The sequence below is a fragment of the Dipodomys spectabilis genome, unplaced genomic scaffold (assembly GCF_019054845.1).
Source record: "Dipodomys spectabilis isolate Male_0828 unplaced genomic scaffold, ASM1905484v1 ptg000178l, whole genome shotgun sequence".
NCBI lineage: Eukaryota > Metazoa > Chordata > Mammalia > Rodentia > Heteromyidae > Dipodomys > Dipodomys spectabilis.
The window spans coordinates 9,450,722-9,464,326 of NW_024870855.1; the positions used below are offsets into that span (position 1 = coordinate 9,450,722).

At 44.3% G+C, this 13,605-nt stretch overlaps 1 long non-coding RNA gene across 1 annotated transcript in view; it reads left to right on the top strand.

Annotated features, from left to right (window-relative positions):
• The window catches only part of LOC122120906, a 33,764-nt gene that overhangs the window by 18,279 nt on the left and 1,880 nt on the right, over positions 1–13,605 (top strand). Inside the window, exon 3 of the long non-coding RNA XR_006149811.1 lies at positions 8,358–8,478. This is a non-coding gene — a long non-coding RNA (uncharacterized LOC122120906). The remainder of the gene's footprint in view (positions 1–8,357; positions 8,479–13,605) is intronic.

Below are 13,605 nucleotides of genomic sequence, written 5' to 3' on the forward strand. Positions count from 1 at the left end.
CATGTATTATGCAGGATGTCCCAGTCCTTGAAATTGGGTTGGCAAAGTAGGCAGGAATGTTTTTGTGTAAAAAAGGCAAACGTTCATAAATACGACCACTGGGAAAGACTTCTGACTGAATTTACTAGTCAGATAAGTTGCTCATATCATCCTGAGGGCTTTATGCAGGCAGAGATAAAGCAGTAGGAGTAGATGAGTGTGGTCTGTGCAGAAGGTTTGCTCAGGGTTGGCTCCTGGAGAGAGGGCAAGAGTGCTCACCTGGTTGGTACAACAGCCATGGAGATGGCTGTGGTACTGGTGTCTAGTTTACCATCTGCTGGCTACACAGTGTTCTTCCAAGTTGAGCCTCCCGTGATTCCCAGGGACTGATTGTGGTCAGAGTGGAGTGACAGTTTTTGTGTGTCTGCCAGCTTGTGGCAGGAGCTGCTTAGAGCCACCAAGTCATAGTACATGTGGTCGGAAATAGGGAACATGCTGATGGATTGAAGCTTTCTGTAAAAATATTTTGCTTTATGTCAGGTGCTGGTTGTTCATGCCTATAACAGTCGCTACTCAGGAGGCTGAGGATGGAGGATCATGGTTCCAGGCCAGCCAAGCCTATAGAGTCCATGAGACTCTCAACCCCAATTAACCACCAGAAAATTAGAAGTGGAGCTATGGCTCCATGTGGTATAGAGCGCTAGCCTTAAGTACAAAAGCTCAGGGATGGGGCTTATTGATTGAAATGGGGTCTTTTTTTTTTTGGTTGGTCATAGGGCTTGAACTCTGGGCTTGAGTGCTGTTCCTGAGCTCTTCAACTCAAGGTTAGTGGTTTACCATTTGAGCCATAGGGCAACTTCTGGGCTTTCTGCTTATGAGGTGGTGAGGAATTGAACCCAGGGCCTCATGCAGGCAAGGCAAGCACTCTACCACTGAACCACTTTTCCCGCCTGGGGTCTTAATTTCTGCTGGGACTGGCAGCCAACTGGGATGTTCTCAATGTACATCTCAGGCCTCTCTTCTTAAAGGCCTCAGTCCTTCCTAACATTGGCACACTGCCAGGGTTGGGGTGTAGGGGGGTGGGGGGTGAAGTTTGAGAGGCTTGGGGGACACATTGAAGCTAACTCCAAACCAAGAAGCAATTCTACGAAAGATTTAAAGTATATTAGCCAGGGGTGTTTTTTTGGGGGGTGGGGGAGGTGGAGGGGGTGGTAACTGAATGTTAGATCTCTAGTAGACCTCAGTATAAAAATAATAAGCTAAAAAAGTGTCTCACACCAACCCCTCCTTTGTAGTTGGGATTGCCATTGGAGTGTTTCATCTGTGCCAGTCTCTTCCTCTTTGTTCTGTGTCTGGTACCAAGGTGGTACCTGGTAAGGCAAGTTGGCCAGTGAGGGTTCAAAGTTAGGACTGTGCAAATCCTTCCAAAATGCAGTACCCTCTCTGTGTCTGTCCTCATTGGCAAAGAGCTCCCTGCCTCAAGTCCAGAAGTTGGGAAAAATCTGAGCCCAACTTATATCTTTATGAAGTGCTCCTCAGCCAGATGTCATGGCTCAAGCCTGTAATCCTAGCTATTTGGGAGGTGCAGATTGAGTTCTTGAGACCCATTCAATCAGTCACTGGGCTTGGTGGCACATGCCTGTCATCCGTGACGGGAAGCACCAATAGGAGGATCACAGTCTACATTGATTGGGACATAATTGAGACCTCACCTTGAAAATAAACTGCAGCCCAGTGCTGGTGGCTCATGCCTGTAATCCTCTTTACACAGGAGGCTGAGATCTGAGGATCATGGTTGAAAGCCAGCCCAGGCAGGAAAGTCCATGGGACTCTTATTTCCAATTAACCACCAGAAAACTGGAAGTGGCACTGTGGCTCAAGTGGTAGAGTGCTCACCTTGAACTGAAGAACTCAGGGACAGCAACAAGGCCCAGAGTTCAGCCCCATGACCAACAAAACAAACAGACAAACAAAAATAATACTGCATCAAGCAAGTGTTGGAGTGACTCAATTGGCTGAGCACTTGTTTAGCAAATGGGAGGCCCTGAGTTCAAACCCCAGCACCACCAAAGAAAACTTTTTTTCTCCTCTCTCAGTGAATACAGCTCATCACAGAGATTTCCTATTATTCTATCAACTGAACTGTAAAAACGTTGACCATGAGTCAAGCCATTTGATTCCACCGAAGTACATAGGTTAATATTCTTGACAGGAGCACTCTGGGTGTCAGTCTGACTTAGGAAAGCCATAGGGTCGGCTCCACACCTGTGTTATCAGTTTTTGTCATTGTGACAAAAACACCCAGACCAGCCAAACCCTAAGGAAGAAAGGTTTATTTGGGTTGTAGAGATTTGGGTCTTGGTGTCTTTGCCCCTTGACTTTGGACCGTGTGGCAAAGCAAGTCCTCATGGTAGAAGCACAGGATGGAGCAAAGCTGCCTACTTTATGGTGGCCGGGAGGCAAAAAGAGAGGAACAGGAAGGGGTGGGGTCCCACCATCCCTTAGACAAGTCTCCAGTGACCTGACTTCCTTCCACTAAGCCCTTCTTGCTAATGTTCTAGAACCTTCCAGGCTGCCATCAGACCTAACACGTAGGCCTGGGGGTGGGGAGCTGTCAGAGTTCACACTGTAGACAGTCAGTGGTTTGAAGGTCATTTCCAAAGACATCCCTGGAGTTCTGAACTCTCTCCACTGCCTTAGGAGGCTCAGGGGAGGCTTTACAAAGATTGTGTTGAGATTTTTCCCAAAGGAAGCTACAGATTTTTCAGGGATAGGATTCTGGATGAGGAACCTGAGTGAACAGTTCCCAGAATGTGGAAGAAATGTGTGAGACCTTCCTGCTGGCTTAAAAGGAATACTTAAATGTTTGTTTGTTTCTGTTAACCCATATTTGATGAAGCAGAGTGAGCACAGCAGACCTGTGATGGAGCTGATATTCTTGCTTCAGATAAGACTAAGCTGCAGTGACTTTAAGAGACATAGAAGTATAATTGGGTCTAGAAAAGGCATGGGCAGCACTGATGCACAGGAGAGTATTGGGGCTTGAATTCAGACCCTGGATGCTGTCCCTTAGCGTTCTTGTTCAAAAGTATGAGGCTGTGATCATAGAATGGGAGCTGATTTTGTTTTTGTTTTTTTTTTAATGGAAGAAGAAACATGCTGTAAGGGCTGGAAAGTACCAGGTAGTAAACACATAAAGGAACAAAGGCATTCAGGGCACAGCAGGGTGGTGTGCTTATAGAGTGGAGAGAGTGCTGGCTTTCCATGGTACCTGCAGGCACCTGGCCTCTCACATGTCATCACAGACACTGAGGCCTGCCTTGCTGTTTGAGCCTGGGACATCACTGGGTGGTAGGAATTTCCCAGCTCTGTTACCATCTTAACATATCCTTCTTTACCTCATAACTGAGGTGTTGCCAGGCAGCTGATAAGGTGTCAGGACCTGAATCCCCAGGCAGGGCCTCACAGTGGAGGAAGACTCAAGCTCCCTCCTCAGTAGTCACACAGCTGCAGCCATGCAGGGACTTTGTTCCCCTATCATGCTGAGAAGTGCAGACTGTGGAGGTGCTTGTTGAGTGCCTTTGATAAAGTACAGCAAATTACTACAGACCAGACAAGGAAAAAACTATGCTCACTGATCATATGAATCTTTCTCTCAACAGTCTTAAACTCAGGGTCTCAGGAGCTCTCACTTGGCTTTTTTCATTCAAGGCTGGTGGAGTTCTATTACTTGACCACACACACCTTCACCTCTGGCTTTTGGATGGTTAACTGAGGATAAGAGTCTCACGGACTTTTCTGCTTGGGCTGGCTAGGAATCATGATCCTCAGACCTCAGCCTCCTGAGTAGCTAGGATTACAGATGTACTAGTACCCAATATTTTGGTAGACTGTGTTTATGAAAACATACCTTTCAACACAATAGAGAAATTAGACAAGAGAATGCATTACCTCTCTCTTATTTCTTCATTTTCACAGCATGCTATTTAGTAAATGTTTTATAAATCCACATACATACATACATATCTTATTAAGTAGTTGTACAAAGAGTTTTCAGTTCAGCATTTCAATTGAGGTCCGTTTATGACCTCCCTCTAAGACCCTTAAGAGTCAAGACTCAGCAAAATTAATTTTTGCTGGAGGAACTCTAGAAGGCAAAGCAAAAAATAGAAAAATGTCTCCACGATCGCTCCACGGTTACAATTCATTGTGCCACTCATTGTGGGAAACGAAAATGTGTGTACCTTCCGGCAGTGATTTCTTTTCAAACCAAGAAAGTGTGGTAGATGGGTAAAACCTGGGATAAACCAGGTTTAGATTGGCATGGTAAGTAGAAGCCCGAGGGTTTTATTTATTTACAGAGATGTGTGGTAAAGGAGAATGAACCTCTGAGTTACTCCATTAACAGTTCAGGATAACTGTGGGATTTCCAATGTAGAATCTTGGTGAACTGGAATTGGTTGCTGCATCTCAGCTACTTCTTGTCCCTACTTCCAGTTGCAGCTGCCTTCTCCCAGCCCCATTTCATTTCATTATGAAACTGTCTAAGTAGGAGTAAACACCCAAGCTTCTACTCAGCAGACAGCATGGAGTAGAGGAGGCATCAGGGAACACTGACTGCTTCCTCCTCCTCTTCTCCTTGTGTCTTCTGCACTTAACCACAGGATCCCAGTAAGGAGAGTGTTAGAAAATGTCAGAGAAGATGAACAGGCTTAAAGATTGCAGCTTTCTATCTGGCTGTCAGTGTTTCACCTCTATAATGCTATGAAGATCACGGTTCAAAGACAGCCAGGTCAAGAAAGTACATGATACATTTATTTTCAATTAACCACCAAAATGCTAGAAATCAGATGTGGCTCACGTAGTAAAGCACCAGTCTTGAGTGAATAAGCTAAGAGACAGTGTACAGATCCTGTGTTCAAGTCCCAGTACCAGCATAAAATGAAAACATCAAAGCTTACATCCTTTCTCTCTTTCAGCTAAAAACTCTTTGCACTGCCATCCTCTGTGTGATGCATCTTTATCTGCTTCTTTCCAACATGAGGCCCACTGGGTTTAATTTTCCACCAAAACATCAGGTTGCCTTGTCTTAGGCTTGGAGGTCTCAATGAGAAGGCATTGTCTATCTCTTATGCTAGATTTTGCTAGTTTGGATCAAGAAAGTGATGATAAACCTGGAACACTACCCCACTTAGACCCATCTGTCATTCATTCATGCATGCATACATTCCTTAATTCATTCAAGGAATATAACATGAGGGGCTATATGTGAGTTGAGGGTTGAGGACCTGGAGCAGGAGCTTAGAACCAAGCATCCAGCCCCTCTCCTTGTGCCTTTCATTCACAGTGTGGTGGAGAGTCAGAGACACAGGCTGGAAATAAATAGGTGCATCTCAAATAGGAGTTCATTGAACTCCTGTTGTGCCCATGGAACCGGATCAAATTTCAAGAGGATACCAGGTATTACTGAGCTGCTTCCTGTCCTCCAAGCAGTTCAGATTTTAGTTGAGGAGAAAGGACAGGTATCTCATTTAGCAAAATCTCCCATAATGGGAAGTTTACCTTCATCTTCCTGTTAGTGACATGACATAGACCCTTCCCAGAAAAGGAAAGGAGAGGTGATCCAGGCCAGATTAATTACAGGAGAAATGTTAGAAGAACTAGAAAGCTGGAGAGTTGCTGGCAAGGACTCTGCCTTGTGAGCTGTGTGTGTGCCTAGAAAACTGTGTCTGAGTCTGTGTAGGACACAGTTTCTCCATTTTCCAAATGGAGATGATACCAAGGACTCTGTAGCATATTGAATTTTCCAAAGATAGCCATACAAGGATCTCTGGACACACATTTCCCACACTGCTCCCTTTTTACTCCTCTCACCTTGTGGTAGGGTTGATGTGTCTTCTCTTTGGTCTCCAGGATTATGTTGTGACAGCCTTGACTGACAGACTGACTGTAGTGAAATGGATTATTATATTCCTAGCAAAGCTCTATGATCAAAATGCTAAGCACCTAGACACGTATTGCTGTTGGAATCCAGCCGCCATGCTGTGAGGAAGCCCACACCTATGTAGGAATCATTGAGCCCTGTGGCCCTCAGGCCTGGCTGAGTTCTTGGTAAATGCCTGGGACCAATCCTGACCATGTGAATGACAGTCTTGCAAGTGGATCATCCAGTAAGCCTGGGTTTAGTTGACTCTGCTTGAACACACACCAACCCTGGCCCTTTTATAAGAGGACTTAAACTATCGTTATTGTTTGAAACTACTGGGTTTTAGGATTGTTTTCATGAAGTAATATATAACTGAGATGCTTGTCATAGAAAGTCACTAAGAAGAGTCCATGAAATAATGCCTGTAAATCAGCACGAAAAGTAGCTTTCCAGTAATGATAGCTTTTAAAATAATTTGTGTTACTAATAAGTAAGTTTTAATAGAAATCATCAATAGTATCCAGTAGGTTTTAGGGAACTTTATTTGTTATTTGCAAAACCCTATTGTGTGTGAGCTTCCTGGAGGTGCTTTCTGCCGAGATTCTGCTGAACTCTATGTTCTTTACTGGGTCAGAAAATTATTTGGTTTTCTTTTTTTGGGTCCGGTTGTGGGGCCTGAACTCTGGGCCTGGGCGCTGTCCCTCAGCTCTTCAGCTCAAGGCTAGCGCTCTACCACTTGAGCCACAGCAGCACTTCCGGCTTTTTTCTTTTTGCTTATGTGGTGCTGAGGAATTGAACCTAGGGCCTTAGGCATGCAAGGCAAGGGCTCTACCACTGAGCCACCTTCCCAGCCCAATTACTTGGTTTTTAAAGTCTTTTTTTTCCCCCTTTTGTTTTTCTTTTCTCTTCTTTGTTTTCTTTTTTGATTCTCAGGAATGATCTATATATTGATCAACATCTTATTTTATCTGTTCTTTGCAAAAACATAACGAGGAGCTATATAAGTACTCTTTATCCCTTTAACTGCTGTGAATTGTATACTAGAGTTTGTATCTGGAATGTTGTATAAGGCTCATGTGTGAAAGGCCAAGTGACAAGTCAGAGGCACTAGGAAAGAGAAGTGGAACCTTCAGGAGGAAGAGCCTGATGGAAGGGAAGGTAGGTCAACGGTGGGGCAGGGGGAGCGGCTTGCTCTTGAAGTGGATCCTGGGATCTTGGGCCCTTGTCTTTTTCTCTCCTTGGCTATGATGTGTATACTCCCACTATGGTGGTACTCCTTGCCACAGACTTGAAAGCAAAGGGCCAAATGACCCTGAACTGGAACCTCTAAAACTAAACTGAAATAATACCTTTCTTCTGTATAAGCTGATTCACCTCAAGTATTTGTTTTAGCAATGCAAAGAAGACTAAGCTGTTAGACCACCCAAGTGCATTGTCCTTCCCTTATTCACTGCTAGACATGGAAATTGTTTTTAATTCCACCGAAAGAAGCATTCGGTAATTCATATTTTTATGTATTTAACCCAAACGGGTTATCCTGGACTCTGAATAAAGGCCCTGTTGAATTTGTTCAACTTTATTCTAGTAAGTGAATTGTTCTCCACACAGGTTATGCTAATTTACACTTCATTTAGCATTGTGTATGTGATCTTGGTCATTCCATGTGTTTTTGTGCGCATGTGTATTCTGAGACTGGGCCTTGAACTTGGGACCTTAAACTCTCTCTTGGCTTTTACACTCAAGGTTTGTGTTCTGTCACTTAAGCCATACCTCCACTTCTGGCTTTTTGATGGTTAATTAGTCATCAAAGACTCATGAACTATCCTGCTTAGGCTCACTGGGAAACCCTGCTACCTCAGATCAGCCTCCTGAGTAGCTGGGATTACAGGCACAAGCCACCAGTATCTGGCTTATGCCATATTTTTGTTGATGCATGGTATTGTTATATTCTTTGTGCTTTTCTCATTGGAAGGGTGAACCTGGCATTTTATTGTATTCTACCTTCCTTTTTGCTGATGACTAGTGAGTCATGTTATCTATCATATTGGGAGGATCTTTGAGACCATCCACTCAACATTACCTCTTAGAGATGCCAAAACTAAGAGTGAGACTGTTTCCTTATTTCCTTACTACTTTTTCTTTTCTTTCCTAAGGAGGTTACATTTAACTTCCTCTGCCCCTTGTTGTTCTAGCCTACTGAGTTCAGCATCTCATGCAGTAGTAGAAGTGTTGGGTACAGGCAGCAAAGGTGGAAAATTACAAGGAGAGAAAATGATGAAACTTCAACAGCACAGATTTCCCCCTGGCCATCGGTGTTTTTCACCCCAAGAACAAGATTGTTTACCATATTTGTGAGCTTCCTTGTGTTTGACACAGGATCTAGATCTCAGGGAGGGAGGTCAAATGTTTGCAAAATGATGGAACCGACTCTAATGCACTACGTGGCTTACAGGGTCCTCATCGCAGGCTGCAAATACTTCTGAGGCCAAGAAGTATCTCATCTCTGCAGCTGGCACTGCCTTTCCTGCTTCTGCCTGTGGCTGCAGTCAACTGGGAACGACTGATAAGGAGCAGTAAGTATTGGCTTTGTCCTTAAAGGGATGGGTTCCCTAGCACATTTTGCCTGATGCTCTGGAGGTTAGCCCTCTTGAGTGCAGCCTCCCAGAGGCCAGCTGTTGGGACCAGCTAGGTCATGATGTCGTAGTATGGAGTAGCATGTGTACTGGCCCTGGAGGGCCGTAGGACCCTTGCTCATCCTTTGTAAAGCTTCTGGTATTGCAAGACATTATAGGGCTGTGATTCAGCCAGTCTTGTGTTTTCACTACCATCACGCCAATAACTATCTTACCGACTCCCTAATTCCAGTGAAGGAGCCTGACATTGAGTCCCAGGGGGCCTGTCCCATATGATTCCCGTTTCCCCAACACACAGGCAAGTGTGATTGCTTGGTACTTTTCCAAAGATGTGAAATAAAAGAACACATTGTGAACAGAGTAGCATTGTGATCCTTTTTTCTTTTTTTGCCATTCCTGTGGCTTGAACTCAGGGGGAAGGCACTATCTCTGAGCTTCTTTTCTCAAGGCTAGCACTCTACTACTGGAGCCACAGCTCCACTTCTGACTATTTTTAGTAGTTAATTGGAGAGAACTATACTACCTGGGCTTTACTATCTGGGCTGACTTTGAACCTTGATCTTCAGATCTCAGCTTCCTGAGTAGCTAGAATTATAGTTGTGAGCCACTGGTGCCTGGCTCTGTGTTCTATTTTATTCTAGATAATTTGTGTAACTCAAAAAACCTGTGAGCCTGTTTGTTTTACATACAGGGAAACATCACACCTTGATATGAAAATTCCACCACACATCAAAAACTGTTAACATCTTACTTGTACAACTGAAGATTTGAATTATAAATGTTTCTCAGTGATCCTGAAGACACGATCATTTGATAAATCATGGTTCCTTCAGTTTCAATAGAGTCACACATTCTCTCCCTTCCTCTAGTTTGTCTAACTCCTTCCTGTTCAGGTCATAGATGTGCTTGTGTGTGTGTATGTGTGTGTGTGTGTGTGTGTGTGTGTGTAACTGAATCCTTTCCAGAACCCAGTTTAACGCCTTGTGGGCTCTCAGACACTTCTGAAGTTTCATGGTGTCTTTGGAGACATGTGGCTACCGTCGTGCTTTCTTAGAGTTTTATTTGTTTTGAGCTTCCACCTGGAGTCTCCTTCAGCTGCCATGTGGGAGGAGGTATGGGGAGAGCCTAGACACCTGGCCAGGATAGTACTTGTTTCTGTGCTGGTCCAAGGATCGCAGCCTACAGAGTAGCTTGGATTATAGTAGTGAGACACTGGGACCTTCCTAAGAGAAATAGTTGTAAGGGACACGTGTCCTGTCCTGTCCTGAGGCTGACACAGCCTCTCAAGATGTGCACCTGTACCCAGTACTCCAAACTGGCTTGTGTACCCGATTTTTGTCATGACAGGAAAAGTCATACAGGAAGAACACAGAGAACTCTTGATGGAGGAATTTGCAGTCCTGCAAAGAGAAGTGCTGGGGAAAGAACTGCTCAAAGGGTCCCTTCTCTTCACAGGTCAGTTTTAGTCTGCAGACTCATTGAACACTCAGCTCCTTTCCTTGTCCGGGAAGTTAGAGGAACATTGGCTGGGTGCACAGTATTTCATGTATTGTACATCGGATCATTTATTGTATGGTGGTCATGCTTTGAGCAAGAACAGTAGAAAAGGACCCTGTTAGAGATACCTGCTCCTGTGGTTGGATGGATGCTCATATGGGTATCAGGACCATCTGAGTGGCTTTTATTAGAGAAGGAGATCTTTAGGATCCTCGACTTTGATGGGTGATAAGATGCTTTATCTCCTCATGAGTTTCAAAACAATGGAATATCATTGTCCAGATGTTTGAAAATGATGTAGGAGACTTATGACAAGAAGGAAAACAATATGTGTCAGAAACTCACATAATAGCCATGTAAAGTTGGTAATTCTTCCCCTCAGAACAGGTAAAGCAATAGAAGCTCACAGGCATTGAGCTCACACACCAGTCATGTGACAGAACCAGGTTAGATTCAGTTTGTGGCAGGAGGTGGTAGGAGCTGTTGTGTAAGGTGTTCAGAGGAGATGGACTTCAGGAGATGGTGAGCAGCCTGGAGGGAGCTGATTTTGCTTCTAAGTTTGATGCTTCATTTAGGTCCTAGTGCCTCCATGAATTTTTATGTGTGCTTCCTTAGAATTTTTCTGTGTGTCAAGGCTGGGGCTTGAGCTCAGGGTCTGTGTGCTCTCCCTTAGCTTTTCCTCACAGGGCTAGCACTCCACCATGTGCCACAGCTCCATTTCTGGCTTTCTGTGGTTCATGAACATGAGCGTCACAGGCTTTCCTGACCCAATGGACTTCACACCATGATTCCAGATTGCAGTCTCCCAAGTAGCTGATTCTAGACATGAGCTGCCAGCACCCAGCTACAACTTGTATATGTCATTCTCTAGAACACGCTCAATGTTTTAAGTGTTAATGTCAGAATCATAAGAAATGATTGACAAATTTAATATAACGTATATGAAGTCTTAAGTTTAGGTTTTGTTTAAGATTTGGGCTAAAGACGAAGATGAGCAGTCAGCTTCATAATCAGGCAGAAATTCTAGTGCATACACCTCTCCAGAGTGTGGTTTTGTGAAGAGAGAAGGGAATATTTAGCACTCCATCAACTTGATGCTCTTGAACTAGCTGACCAGTGTTGCTGTTTTCTCTATTTCCATTTTCATGATGTGCGCCATTTCACATGGAGTTGATAAGAATCTGGGTTTCAGGAGCTTAGCAGACCATGGTTGTTCTCCTCTTGCCAGAAGACTTTAACATTATTGGTGGCAGTGGCAAATAACTCAGGACTCTCTACCTGCTACACATGAGCTATGCCTCTGCACCTTTGGCTTTAGTTTGTTTGTCAGAGGGTCCTGAACATTTACCTGGTGCCAGATCCAGTCAGTGACCTTCCTAGTCCTGCCTGTGAGTACTGGGACCACAGGCCCTTATACTTTGATATAGACTTTGATATAGAACCTCAGTAACTTTTGTCCAGACTGCTGGTCTTGAACCACACTCCTCCAGTGTCCATGTCCCAAGTAGCTTGTATTACGGTTTGCTCTACTGTGCCTGGATAGTGGGTGACTTTAAATCATTTATTGTAGAGGCGTTTTTTTTTGGGGGGGGTGGAGGGTAGCTGTCTACCTAAGTACATGTAAACTTCCTATATTTAAAGCCTAGATCTTTTCATCATACTGTTTAGCTGAATTGTGTGCTATTGCCAGAAGCATGTCTCATTTTACTAGCAAAATTGAAGTTCAAACCTACAAGAGGCTTTCTTAGTTGAGGCTACATTTGGCTGCCTGGTAAGGCAAAGTCCCTGTGTCCATGCGCTCTCCCATGTACCTGGGTCCTGCTCTTTGTCAGGCATTCTGTTCTTCCTAGTCCTCACAGCATTTGTGATTGCCCACAGCTGGCCAATGGACGAAGAGCAGTTTGGCTTTCCTGCATTTAGTGGCATCTCTTGCCTGACCTGGCTGGTATCCTTCTTGGGTAAGCATTTCCTGGTGTCTGCTACTTTGGCAGAGCAAGAAGAGGAGCAGTATATGTAAATCACTGTGTACCTAGAGGCCAAGGACAGATGTAAGTCATGAGAAACCTATGAGAAGGAGACTTCAGGCTGTGTCCACTATATGTAAGGGTGACAACCGAGAAAACCCCAAGGGCCACAGCCAGTTGTCCAGGTGCAGCAGAGCTGACAGCTTGCAAAGACTAGAAAGTAGTCCCACTTGTGTTGCCTCCATTGTCCAGTAAGTGAATAGTTGCTTATAGAATTGAAGCATGTTGCGGAGGTCAAGTACTAGAATCTTTACTGTATACTTCTTTATTTGCACACTCAATTTAGAGATTGGCCTCTCTCTGCATTTCCCAGGAGGATCCTGATGTAGTTGACTCAAGTGATCCTCATAACCTCGGCCTTCCCAGTAACTGGGACTCTAGGCCTGCACCCCTGCTCCCAGCTCCCTTCATGTAGCTTTACTGATGAAGAAATGGAGGTGTGAGAAACGTGTTGCCATTCTTCACTGCCTCATATCTGAAGACATGATAAACATTCTGAGATAGATCAGACTACCTAAAGTTTATTTACATCCAGTGTCTTTTAGCTGTCATAGCCAATGACTACACTCCTGGCTTCTGATGGTGCCTTGGAGGAATGGTTTCACATGTTTCCAGTTATTTTCTCTCTCCCTCCAGCTTATCCCATTCTGCTAGAAGGAGATATTTGAGCTCAAACATGGCATCTGTCTGGACCTTATCATCACACCTTAAGAGCTACTGATAACTGTTGTCTTGGGACAGAATTCCTTAAGTTACTTTCAGATAGTATAGTTGAGTGAATGAGGACACAGGCTGATTATGATAGTAGCCCATAAAATGCCTAGAAAAAGCCGCGCATCGGTGGCTAACACCTGTAATCCTAGCTACCCAGGAGGCTGAGATCTGAGGATCGAGGTTCAAAGCCAATCCTGGGCAGGACACCCCTTGAGTCTCAGAAAACCTGAATTGGCATGTGACTCAAGTGGTAGAGTGCTCGCCTTGAGCTGAATTGCTGAGGGATAGTGCCCACTCCCAGAGTTCAAGCCCCATGACACACACACACACACACACACACACACACACACACACACACACACACACACACACACACACACACACACGAATTGCCTGGAAAAGCAGGGGTCATCCCTCCAATCCCTGCTATACAAATGCAGTAGGAGGCAATGTCTCATGAGTAGCATGGCCTGGCCTTTTCAATTCTTTTTTATATTTTATTTTATTTATTTTATTATAAAGATGCTGTGCAGAGGGGTTACAGTTATATGAGTAAGGCATTGAGTACATTTCTTGTCAAGCATTGTTACCCCTGCCCTTCTTCTCTCACTATCCCTTGCCATCCCCACCTCCCTCAGTCCTCCCCAGAAGGAAAGTTGTAAATTTCATTTCCAATATACTGTCCTATGAGTATCATTGTTCCAATGGGTCATCCTGTGACCTTGTTTCAGCGATTTGTTATTTCCCTTCCCCTCCCCAAATTATACAAATGTATATAGAAGATTCAGGGTACAGGTGAAAAAAAAAAAGATTCAGGGTACCAAAATCAAGT